Below are 11,539 nucleotides of genomic sequence, written 5' to 3'. Positions count from 1 at the left end.
TTCTTGTACTTTAAGATTCTGCAATTTACATTTCTTGCGTTCTAAGTTTCTGCCATTTAATTTCTTGTTCTTTAAGATTTAGCACTTTAAATTTCAGCTCTCTTTAATTTCATGCCAATTGCCCTTTCCCTTTACTTTCTATGCAATTTAAATTCTGCAAATCACAAATTTCTCAACCAAATCTTGATTCGCTTGACTAAATCAACTACCAAACTAAAATTGCTCAATCCTTCAATCCCTGTGGGATCGACCTCACTCCCGTGAGTTATTATTACTTGATGCGACCCGGTGCACTTGCCGGTTAGATTTGGGTGTCTTGGAGAAATTCGTTTCTCCGCAAAATATCCCATCAAGTTTTTGGCGCCGTTGCCGGGGATTGATTAGATTGACAATGACTAAGTGAGGTGGTGATCTAGATCTAGCATTTTTATTTTCTGTTTCTCTAATTTTCAATTAACCCACTAACTGTTTGAATTTTTTCCTGAGATGACTGAAACTTCGCTTTAGCAACAAAGTGAAGTTTTCCGGGAAATTTCTGGCTCTATGCAATGCTCTTGCTTACACAAGAGACGCAATTTCTGCCACTAATCTCCCAAGTCCATCAACTGTTTGATACTTTGTGCCAGCTAACCTTCTGAATCACATTCTGAGCTTGAAAATATTCAATCATCACTTGAATTGTTTGTAACTGTGCAGATCATGGAGGGGAACTCAACAAATTCTAGCAATCATGAGAGTAATATCCCCACCTTGGATGATAATGTAACCCATAGTTCGAAGCAACTATCCATAGCCATGAATGATGTTGCCCAATGGTTTGAAGCTTTTCCACAAGGAAGCATTATCGGATGGGAAGAACTGATGAGTGGACTCCTAGTCAAGTTGAACCCATCACAGAGAGTTGTTAAGCCAGAGGTAGAAGTGCATCCATTCACACAAGAGAAAGAAATTGAAGGTGCTCGTGCAGTCATAAACCAAAACAAGCAGATGCATCAACTAGACATGATGGCTAGAAAAATCACTGAGTTGAGACATGCTGTAGTACATACATACAACCTGACTCAAAGCTCATATGGGTGTAATCAAGCTGAACACAGTTTTGGGGCCATTAACCATGAGCAACAAAGTTATGAGCAACTACAGTCTCCAAGCAATCACTCTAGCATGCTCCAACACAGGCCTCAGAATGATGTGTACAATCCACCTTGGAGAACTCATTCTAATAGGAGGGGGGTTGAGAACCAAAACCAAAGACCAAGGGACTTCAACAGCAACAATCCCAGCTTCAAAAATCAACTTAAAACACACCCCCACAACAACAATCACACGCACTTCTAACCCCGTCCTACCTCACCATTCGCCCAAAATGACCTTCATCGACCACCACAATTGACACAGCCGCAACCACTCCCAACCTTTCAAAGAATCTATATTCTAGAAATGCTGATGGAGAGGTCCATAAAAATTCAAGAAATGATGGCAATAGAGCAGGAAGAAATAAAGAAACATCAAGAGATGATAAGCAAGAACTAAGAGGCTTCACTCAGAAGACTTGAAAGGCAGATAGAACAACTGGTTCAAAACCTTGCTGAATTGAGAGAGAAGAAGGGGACTCTGAACCCAAAGAGCCATGAAAAGGATGTTGGATTAAAAGAGAAGGGAGTCATGGAGGAAAGTAAGAAGGCTATGGAAAGAGAAACAGAAAGAAGGAAGCCCATAGCAAGAGAAGGAAACCTAAGGCAACAGAAGCCTTAACTTCCATGATCAGAGGATGAAGGATGTCAAGCTAGTGACAATAAAAGAGCGCTTGTTGGGAGGCAACCCAACCTGAGGTAGTTTTCTGTTCATAACTATTTTAATAAAAAGGTTAAGTAGTTTTATCTATAATGCAAGAAGCTAAGTTTGGTGTTGCACACCAAAACAATCTAAAGGAGAATGCAGGATTCTAAGTTTGGTGTTTCACCAAAATCCCATTATAAAACACATTCTCACTTTCTGCATAATGCTGGCTTCAAGCATGTTGGATGAACTAGTTAACTATTCTGCTGTTTCCTAGTTTTCAGTTTTATTGCTTTTGAAAAAGAAGAAGAAAAGAAAAAAAAAGTTATCACACATGGTTAATTTGATGCATGAAACCCATTGGCAAGGTACTAAGTTTGGTGTTCTCACACCAAAGTAAGTTCAAAAGCCCATAAATAAATCAGCCAGACTAACCATTGTTTCCAAGTGCTTGGGAAACAAGCAACTTTCAATATCATTGCAGAGGTCCATACAAGCTTTTGGAAGGATTAAGCATCATCAACCAAAGAAATGAAAGAGGAATGTGTGGATCAGTGATGATGATGAGGAGGAGTAAAGCAAGCAAACTCCAAAAGGTTGTATTGTTAAGTGATTATCTTACATCAAACACTGCTATGATTGAGAGTGGTTTAGTTTCCCTGATTATCTGTCTGTTTAGCATGGTTTTTTTTCTGTAATTCAATAAGCAAGATGCTTGATCATTCACAACATTTTTCTCTTCAAAACTTGTTTGCACTCAATGTTCAAAAAAATTTTTCATCACATGAAAGTTCTTTGAAAAGAAGGATTGAAGAATTAAACAATTTTGAGGCAAGCAAAAGATTAGGAGAAGTGGCGGTTCTAGTTGTATGATTATGTATTGAGGTTGCATGCTTGTGAAAACTTGCATGGGAGCTCATAGGCAGGACATGAAGTTCAAAGAAGTATTGTGGAGATTCTCAAAAATCTATTGATCCAAGAAGCAGCAAACAAAACAAAAGAAAAGAAAGAAAATACAAAAACAAAAAGAACATGGCTCAAGGCTCTGAGCATCAATTACTAGGCAGAAAAGAAAGAAGAAATAATGACTCAAAGAGTTGTTAGCCTAGTAAATGCTTGTGGTTGAGTTGTGTCAAAGAAAGAGGCTTGAGCAAGTAAATCCTTAGGGGTGCTTTAACACCTAATACCTTAAAACCAACTGGTTTAGGAGTATTGATTGAAAGCTTATTTAAAGAGCCGCTTTGAGACATGACACTTAGAGTTAAGGCCAAAGCAAAGAAACTATAAGCTGCTTCAAGGTGACTACATATAAAGAGATCTCCATGATACCATTTGGATGAAAATCCTAAGACCTAAGACTCCCAATATGTGAGGACTAGTGAGCACTGAAGCCCTTGCAAGAGCATATGATTTAGAGTTCACCCCATTGACACTTAATCACTTCACTCACAGGACCTTACAATTTATTCTTCAATCCGTCTTAAGTGAAAGAACCTATGAGCATAATTCATTTCTTGCTTGGGGACAAGCAAGCTTTAAGTTTGGTGTTGTGATGACAAGTCATCTTAGCCTAGTTTCACTAGCCTTTTTCTTTTGTTTTCAATTGAATTATGCACTTTCTTGAGCCAAAAGCAAGCCAATTGGGTAGATTTTCATGTTTCCTTTGATTTAATCAACCATGTATGAATTCATGCTATTTCATGAGGTTTTATGCTATAATTGTCATATATTATGAAAGAATGAATATCTCATGATTTTGAGCATAGCTTTGATGTGTTTGGTTGATTGATGATAGGTGAAGAAAGCTTAGAGAAAGGTTGATGCAAGAAGGAATGGCTAGGAGGAATGACTTGAGTCTTGAATTAATTATGAGCCAGGAAGCAAAAGCTGGAGCAAAAGTTAGCCCCTAACTTTTTGGCTAACTTTTGGGCAAAAGTTGGAGCAAAAGTTAGCCCCTAACTTTTTCGCTAACTTTTGGCATGAAAAACACTCCCTGGATGCACCAAAAGTTTGCGCCAACGTTAGCCCCTAACTTTTTGGCTAACGTTGGCGCTTGAAAAACTCCCTGGGCTAGCAAAAGTTTGCGCCAACGTTAGCCCCTAACTTTCTGGCTAATGTTGGCGCCATGAATAACTAAGGGGAGGCCAACGTTGGAGCAAAAGTTAGACCCCTAACTTTTGCCCCAACGTTGGTATCAGCAAAACAAGGGTGCTGATGTGAAAAGTTGGAGCAAAAGTTAGACCCTAACTTTTACTCCAACTTTTACTCAAGCTTTCATGATTCCAACCCGGTTCAATTCGGTTCTTCTCCAAACTCCAAGAGCAATCAACCAAGGCCTCTCTCAACCCAATTCCACCAAGAGCAAAGGCCCAATTAAAGGCTTGAAGACCATTTGAAGAAAGTGTATAAATAGATTAGAATTTAAGTTTTAAGGGAGCTTCCCTTTGAGTTTTCAGAGAGCTTTTCTTTTCTGGTTTGATTGAGAGCTCACTTTTATTTTTCTGAGCATTGTTGTTTTAATTCAAGAGAATTTGGGAGGAGAATTGATCTCTCTTCTTCCTTGTTCTTGCCCAACACTCTTTACTTTTCACCTTGGAATCTTGTTTAATTTTCTGATTAATTGAATTTCAGTTTCGGTTAATTGTTCTTCATCTACTTTCTTTGCAATTTACAATTTCCTTTGCAATTGTTCTTGTTGGATCTAGGAAGGCATTGAGATCTGGACTTGGTTTTCTAGTCTCTTGGGTCCTGAGATCCGGATCCCATTCCCTGTTTACCGTTTTCATGCTCATTTACAATTCTGTTTCTAGATCTGATTCAATCCAAGTGTTCTTCTATTCCTCTGCTTGTTGAATTTTAATTTCCCTTGTTTAATTCCTGCAAATCCAACTCCCAATTCCCTTTACAATTCAAGCCATTTACATTTCTTGCACTTTAAGATTCTGCAATTTACATTTCTTGCGTTCTAAGTTTCTACCATTTAATTTCTTGTTCTTTAAGATTCAGCACTTTAAATTTCAGCTCTCTTTAATTTCATGCCAATTGCACATTCCCTTTACTTTCTATGCAATTTAAATTCTGCAAATCACAAATTTCTCAACCAAATCTTGATTCGCTTGACTAAATCAACCACCAAACTAAAATTGCTCAATCCTTCAATCCCTGTGGGATCGACCTCACTCCCGTGTGTTATTATTACTTGATGCGACCCAGTGCACTTGCCGGTTGGATTTGGGTGTCTTGGAGAAATTCGTTTCTCCGCAAAAATATCCCATCAAAGGGCAAGAAAGGATGACTAAGAAGGTAATAGAATTCACGACTGCCCTGACCGAGGTCATAAATCGATTAGCCTCTTAACGGTTGGACACTCAAGGAACTCCCATAGCTTCATGTAGAGAATCTAATGAAGAACGTAGCATGAAGGAGACACTAGAAACTTCAGTGGACAATGGGGAACGTGACTTTGTATTGGGACAATTGGAGGAAGCCGTAATTGATGCCAGGGCATTTTGGCCAGTTTTACTAACCTTTTCTTTACTGTTTTTAGGGTAGTTTCATGCATTTCCTTAGAAAATAAGCTAGTTTTGGGTAGATATTCACTTACATCTTGATTCAAGCATACATTGTGCACTTTACATGATTTCATGAGGATTTTGCATGAATTTAATGACAAATTGGATGTTGTACTTCCCATGACTTAGACTAAAACTTTGATGCACTCTATTGCTTTATTTCAGGACAAAGGAAGCAAGGAAGAACCACGTTAGCAGCCACGTTAATCTAATTAACATAACTCCTAACGTGGAATGGGAGTAACTTGCAAAGTTAATGAGAAAAGTAATCGCCAATAACGCTCTCGAAGCCATCATTGCCACGTTAAGAGTCACGTTAACTAAGTTAACGTGAACTCTAACGTGGAGAAAAGGAAATGGAGCCAACGTTAGTGACACTTACCTTTGTCACTAACGTTGGACCAAGCTCATAAGTGGCCACGTTAACTTAGTTAACGTGGGCTCTAATATTAAGAAGCAAGAGAGAAGCCAACATTAGTGACATTCACCTTTGTCACTAACGTTGGCCAAGCCTCCATAAGCCACGTTAACTCCCACGTTAACTTAGTTAACGTTAACTTAGTTAACGTGGAAGTTAACGTGAAGCAAGAATGTGATCGCCAACGTTAGTGACACCTAACATTGTCACTAACGTTGGAATGAACCCACACAAGCCACTATGAGCCACGTTAACTCCCACGTTAACTAAGTTAACGTGGAAGCTAACATGGATAAGGGAATGATGAGCCAACGTTAGTGACACTCAACTTTGTCACTAACGTTGGAGATGGCTAGCATGGCCACGTTAGAAGCCATGTTAACCTAGTTAACGTAGACTCTAACGTGAGAAATATGGGCACATTGGAACGTTAGTGACAAAGGTAAGTGTCACTAACGTTCTCGAAGGTTGGCAAGCCTACGTTAAAAGAGCCCCGTTAACTAAGTTAATGTGGACTCTAACATAGGAAAGGGGGAGACTTCTCAACGTTATTGGGAAAGGTAAGTCCCAATAACGTGTGCGAAGGACAAAGAGGCAACATTAGTAGCAATGTTTGTGCCACTAACGTTGGAGTTAACGTGGCTCTTACTTTGGTGAGGAACGTTAGTGAAAAAAGTGATTGTCACTAACGTTCTCGAACCCATATTTCCACTTAAACGTTAACACCACTAACGTCCTGAGCTAAAGTCTCTGCCCACTTCATACTTTCTCTCTGCAAGTAAAACTAAGCCCAATGAAGAAGATAACTGCTTCAAACTCAAGATCCAAAGGCCCATACCCAAGACTTGAAGAGCCAACTAGAAGATCAGAAGAGTAGTATATATAGGAGTAGCTTTGAATTAAAAGGAGAGTTAGAAATTAGAGGGAGCCTCTTGGCATAGAACTACTCTCTGTATTTTACTTTCTCTGAACTTCTAGTTTCATCATGTATTCTCCATCTTTGTTTTCATTTTCCAGAGATATGAACAACTAAACCCCTTTCATTGGGTTAGGGAGCTCTGTTGTAATTTGATGGATCAATACTAGTTTTCATTATTCTTCTTCTATCTTTTCTCTTGATTTTACTTGAAAGCTTTCGATCTTCATCCAATTGGGTAGTTATCTTGGAAAAGAAGCTATTCAAACTTGGATCTCTTCTGAACCTTGAAAGAGGAATGAAGAGATCATGCTAGAAATGCTTTCTCATGCTGAACCAAATTGGGTTTGGATGGATATGTGACTATAATCCTCTCAACACTTGATTTGGGAAATGCATGTGGTATAATCAGTGACCATACTTCATCTCTTCTCATGAGCAATTGACCAAGGAATTGGCTATTGATCAAGATTTGAGAGATTGAATTACAAGGAATTGTAATTCGATCACTTAAGATTGCCAAGGAGATCAATGAGTGCATTGATTGAGGAAGAGATGAAAATGAAATTGATCCAGAGAATGCAACATCTCCTGAGCCCAATGAACTCCCCATTTCTAATCTTACCCATTCTCTTTAATTTCTGTCATTTACGTTTATGAGCAATTACCCCATTCCCATTTAAGATTCTGCAATTTAATTTCCGTCATCTATATTCAGCTCTTTATTTCTAGCATTTACTTTTCTGTTATTTACTTTCCCGCCATTTAATTTTCTGCAATTCTCAACTCAAATTTTGATTCGCTCAACTAGAACATTCCTCTAATTAAAGTTGCTTGATCAATTAATCCCTGTGGGATTCGACCTCACTCTATTGTGAGTTTTTACTTGACGACAAATTCGGTACACTTGCCGAAGGAAATTTGTTATGAGATAAGTTTTCCGTGCATCAAGTTTATGGCGCCGTTTCCGGGGATTGATTGTGCATCAACAATGATTAAATTGGAGGGTAACTAGATTGAGCATTTTATTTTTGTTTGATTTAATTTTCTGTTTGAGTAATTTACTTTCAGTTTTAGTTAATTTCTTCCCTTCCCCCTACTTTTTCGTTTTTAGTTATTTATCATTCATTCCACTGACCCACTAACTGTTTGTATATTACATCACTCACACTAACAGTCATTCTGACAGAAATACTTTCTGCATCTATTTTCCTTGCTTGTAGTTGTGGGTTGTATGACAGGGAGAAGAAGCGGGGCTTCAACTTCCTTCAATTCTGAACCTGAGAGGACCTTCTTTAGATTAAGGAGGGAAGCAAAAGGAAAAAGAGTAGTTGGTGCTGAGGAAGAGGAGGAATACTTTGAACCAAACATGGAAGAAAACATGGAGAACCATCATGAAGAAGAGGCTCACAACCATGGCGGAGGAGGTCGAGCAAATCATGCTGGGGAGGATAGAAGAGTTTTAGGCTCTTACATCAATCCAAACCTAGGAAACTGTGGAAGTAGCATTCAAAAGCCAACCATCCATGCCATAAATTTTGAACTAAAGCCACAGCTCATCACCCTTGTTCAAAACAACTGTTCGTTTGGAGGAGGTGTCCAAGAAGACCCCAATCAACATCTAACCACCTTCCTGAGAATATGTGACACAGTGAAGTCTAATGGTGTTCATCCTGACGCCTATAGACTGCTCTTATTTCCATTCTCATTCAAGGATAAGGCAGCCAAGTGGCTGGAGTCTTTCCCAAAGGAGAGCTTGACAACTTGGGAAGATGTGGTGAACAAATTCATAGCAAGATTTTACCCCCCTCAACGAATTAATAGGCTGAGAGCTAAGGTCCAAACTTTCAGGCAACAAGATGGTAAGACTCTGTATGAAGCATGGGAGAGGTTTAAAGACCTAACAAGGAGATGCCCACCAGATATGTTCAATGTTTGAAGGGCTCTCTTATGAGTCAAAGAAGGCCGTAGACCATTCATCCGGAGGATCTTTGAACAAGAAGAAGACCATTGAGGAGGCCATAGATGTCATTGAAACTGTAGCAGAGAATGACTACTTCTATGCTTCCGAAAGGGGGAATACTAGAGGAGTGATGGAGCTAAACAATGTAGATGCTCTGCTGGCTCAGAACAAGCTCATTGCCAAGCAGCTGGCTGACCTAACCAAGAAGATGGAGAGGAACCAAGTAGCAGCAATCACCACTTCATCAACAACCTAAGAAGGAGTGAATGAAGAAGCAGAGGGAAGTCTTGAGCAAGTCAACTACATTGGAAATTTTGCTAGGCAAAACCATGATCCATACTCCAAGACCTACAACCCTGGCTGGAGGAATCACCCAAACTTTGGGTGGGGAAATCAACAAGACCAAGGCCCTGATCAAAGACGCCCAAATCCCAACAATGCAGCCCATCAATATTTCACATCTAGACCATATCAACACCCCCATAACAACACCTCTCCACATTCATATCAAAACCAAAATAACTTACCTCATCCTTCCACCTTTAATCCCAATCTACCATCATTTGATGACAGACTCTCAAGGATTGAGAATCTACTTGAAGGCATAGGCAAAGAGATTCAAGACAGTAAAGCGTTCCGAGAAGAAGTGATGTCCAATATGCAGAACCAGGATGCTGCTATCAAGAAACTTGAGACACAAATTGGCTACTTATTCAAGCAAATCCGCAGCCACAACCTTCGCAGTAATACTAACTCAACCAAAAGGGAGGAGTGTCAGGCTATCACCCTTCGGAGTGGGAAGGAACTGAAGGAGATCCCCTAGAAACCACAAGAAGAGGACTCAAATAAAGAGGAAGAAGAGCAGGACGAAGCTCGAGTTCCCACTTTGAGTTCACAAAAAGGGGAAGGAGTGCTGAAGCCAGACGTCCCAAGAGTCCCATACCCTCAGCAATTAAAGAAGAAGGGAGATGACAATCAGTTTTTGAGATTTTTGGAAATCTTCAAGAAATTGCAAATCAACATACCCTTTGCTGAAGCAATAGAACAAATGCCACTCTACGCCAAGTTCTTGAAGGAGCTCATGACTAAGAAGAGAAGCTGGAAGAACAACGAGACTGTGATACTAACCGAAGAATGTAGTGCTATCATTCAGCACAAACTGCCCCAAATATTAAAGGATCCTGGGAGTTTTCATATCCCTTGCATTATAGGGGAAATCACAGTGGAGAAAGCTCTTTGTGACTTAGGAGACAGCATCAATTTGATGTCAGTAGCTATGATGAGGAAGATGAAGATAGAGGAGGCTAAACTAACAAAAATGGCCTTACAGTTGGCAGACAGATCGTTCAAGTTCCCTCATGGCGTAGTAGAGAATTTGCTGGTGAAAGTGGGAGACTTCATATTCCCGGCAGACTTCGTAGTGCTGGACATGCAGGAGGAAGCCAAGACCTCCATTATCCTGAGAAGGCCGTTCTTGGCCACTACTAGAGCTGTCATTGATGTCTAAAAAGGTGATCCCACCTTGAGATTACACAATGAAAAGATGACAATCAATGTGTTCAAGGCCATGAGTTACCCACAAGAACAACTGGGGGAATGTATGAGGTTGGACTCACTTGAAGAGGAAGTGCAGGAGAGTTTTGAAGAAGAAGAGTCTGAAGAGCCCGAAAGAATAATAGAGGAAGAGTGTACATCAAGTGAAGAGGTTGCAACAACAGAAATTGGCATACCAGGTGCACCAAAGGAAGAGAACAAAAAGTCAGAAGCACCTAAACTTGAACTCAAAGCACTGCCACCCACTCTCAAATATGCATACTTAGGAGAAAATCAAAATTACCCAGTGATCATAAGCTCATGCCTCAGCAAAGATCAAGAGGATGAACTGATCAAAGTACTGCGACAGCACAAGGATGCCATTGGTTGGACACTTGCTGACCTGAAGGGGATAAGTTCGGCTATATGCATGCACAAGATACTGCTGGAAGATGATGCTAAACCATCCATTCAATCCCAAAGGAGGTTGAACCCAATCATGAAGGAAGTGGTACAGAAGGAAGTTATGAAGTTATGGCAAGGGGGGGTAATCTACCCAATCTCAGACAGCCCTTGGGTTAGCCCCGTGCATGTCGTCCCAAAAAAGGGAGGAATTACCGTGGTTCCCAATGAGAAAAATGAACTAATTCCTACAAGGACAGTAATAGGATGGCGGATGTGCATAGATTACAGGAAGCTCAATGAGGCTACACGAAAAGATCATTTCCCCCTTCCATTCATGGATCAGATGTTGGAAAGACTTGCAGGGCACGCATATTATTGTTTTCTCGACGGTTATTCAGGATATAACCAAATAGTGGTTGCTCCCAGGGATCAAGAGAAAACCTCATTCACTTGCCCATATGGAGTGGTTGCCTACAGGCGCATGCCATTTAGGCTATTTAATGCACCTGCGACTTTCCAACGCTGCATGCTTTCTATCTTTTCAGATATGATAGAAAAATTCATTGAAATTTTTATGGATGATTTCTCGGTATTCGGAGATTCCTTCCCTAGTTGCCTACATCACCTCGCCTTGGTATTGAAAAGATGCCAAGAGACCAATCTGGTCTTGAACTGGGAGAAATGTCACTTTATGGTGACAGGAGGAATAGTCCTTGGTCACAAAGTTTCTAACCAAGGCATTGAGGTTGACAGAGCTAAAGTAGAACTTATTGAAAAACTGCCTCCACCCAGTGATGTCAGGGCAATTAGGAGCTTTTTGGGGCATGCTGGTTTTTACTGAAGGTTTATTAAAGATTTTTCAAAGATAGCCAAGCCCTTAAGCAATCTCCTTGTATCTGATACACCATTTATCTTTGATGAAACATGCATGTTAGCCTTTGAAAATTTGAAAA

General features: G+C 40.0%; 1 non-coding gene across 1 annotated transcript; it reads right to left on the bottom strand.

Moving 5' to 3' along the window:
- Window positions 1-8,507: 8,507 nt before the first annotated feature.
- On the bottom strand, window positions 8,508-8,614 carry LOC148555659 (small nucleolar RNA R71). The gene has a single exon (XR_015888124.1). It is a non-coding gene; the product is annotated as a small nucleolar RNA R71 (small nucleolar RNA).
- Window positions 8,615-11,539: the final 2,925 nt, after the last annotated feature.

Source organism: Arachis ipaensis, chromosome B6 (assembly GCF_059453495.1).
Source record: "Arachis ipaensis isolate K30076 ecotype BB chromosome B6, ASM5945349v1, whole genome shotgun sequence".
NCBI lineage: Eukaryota > Viridiplantae > Streptophyta > Magnoliopsida > Fabales > Fabaceae > Arachis > Arachis ipaensis.
The sequence above is the reverse complement of the archived record's forward strand: the minus strand, read 5'-3'. Positions and strand labels throughout refer to the sequence as shown.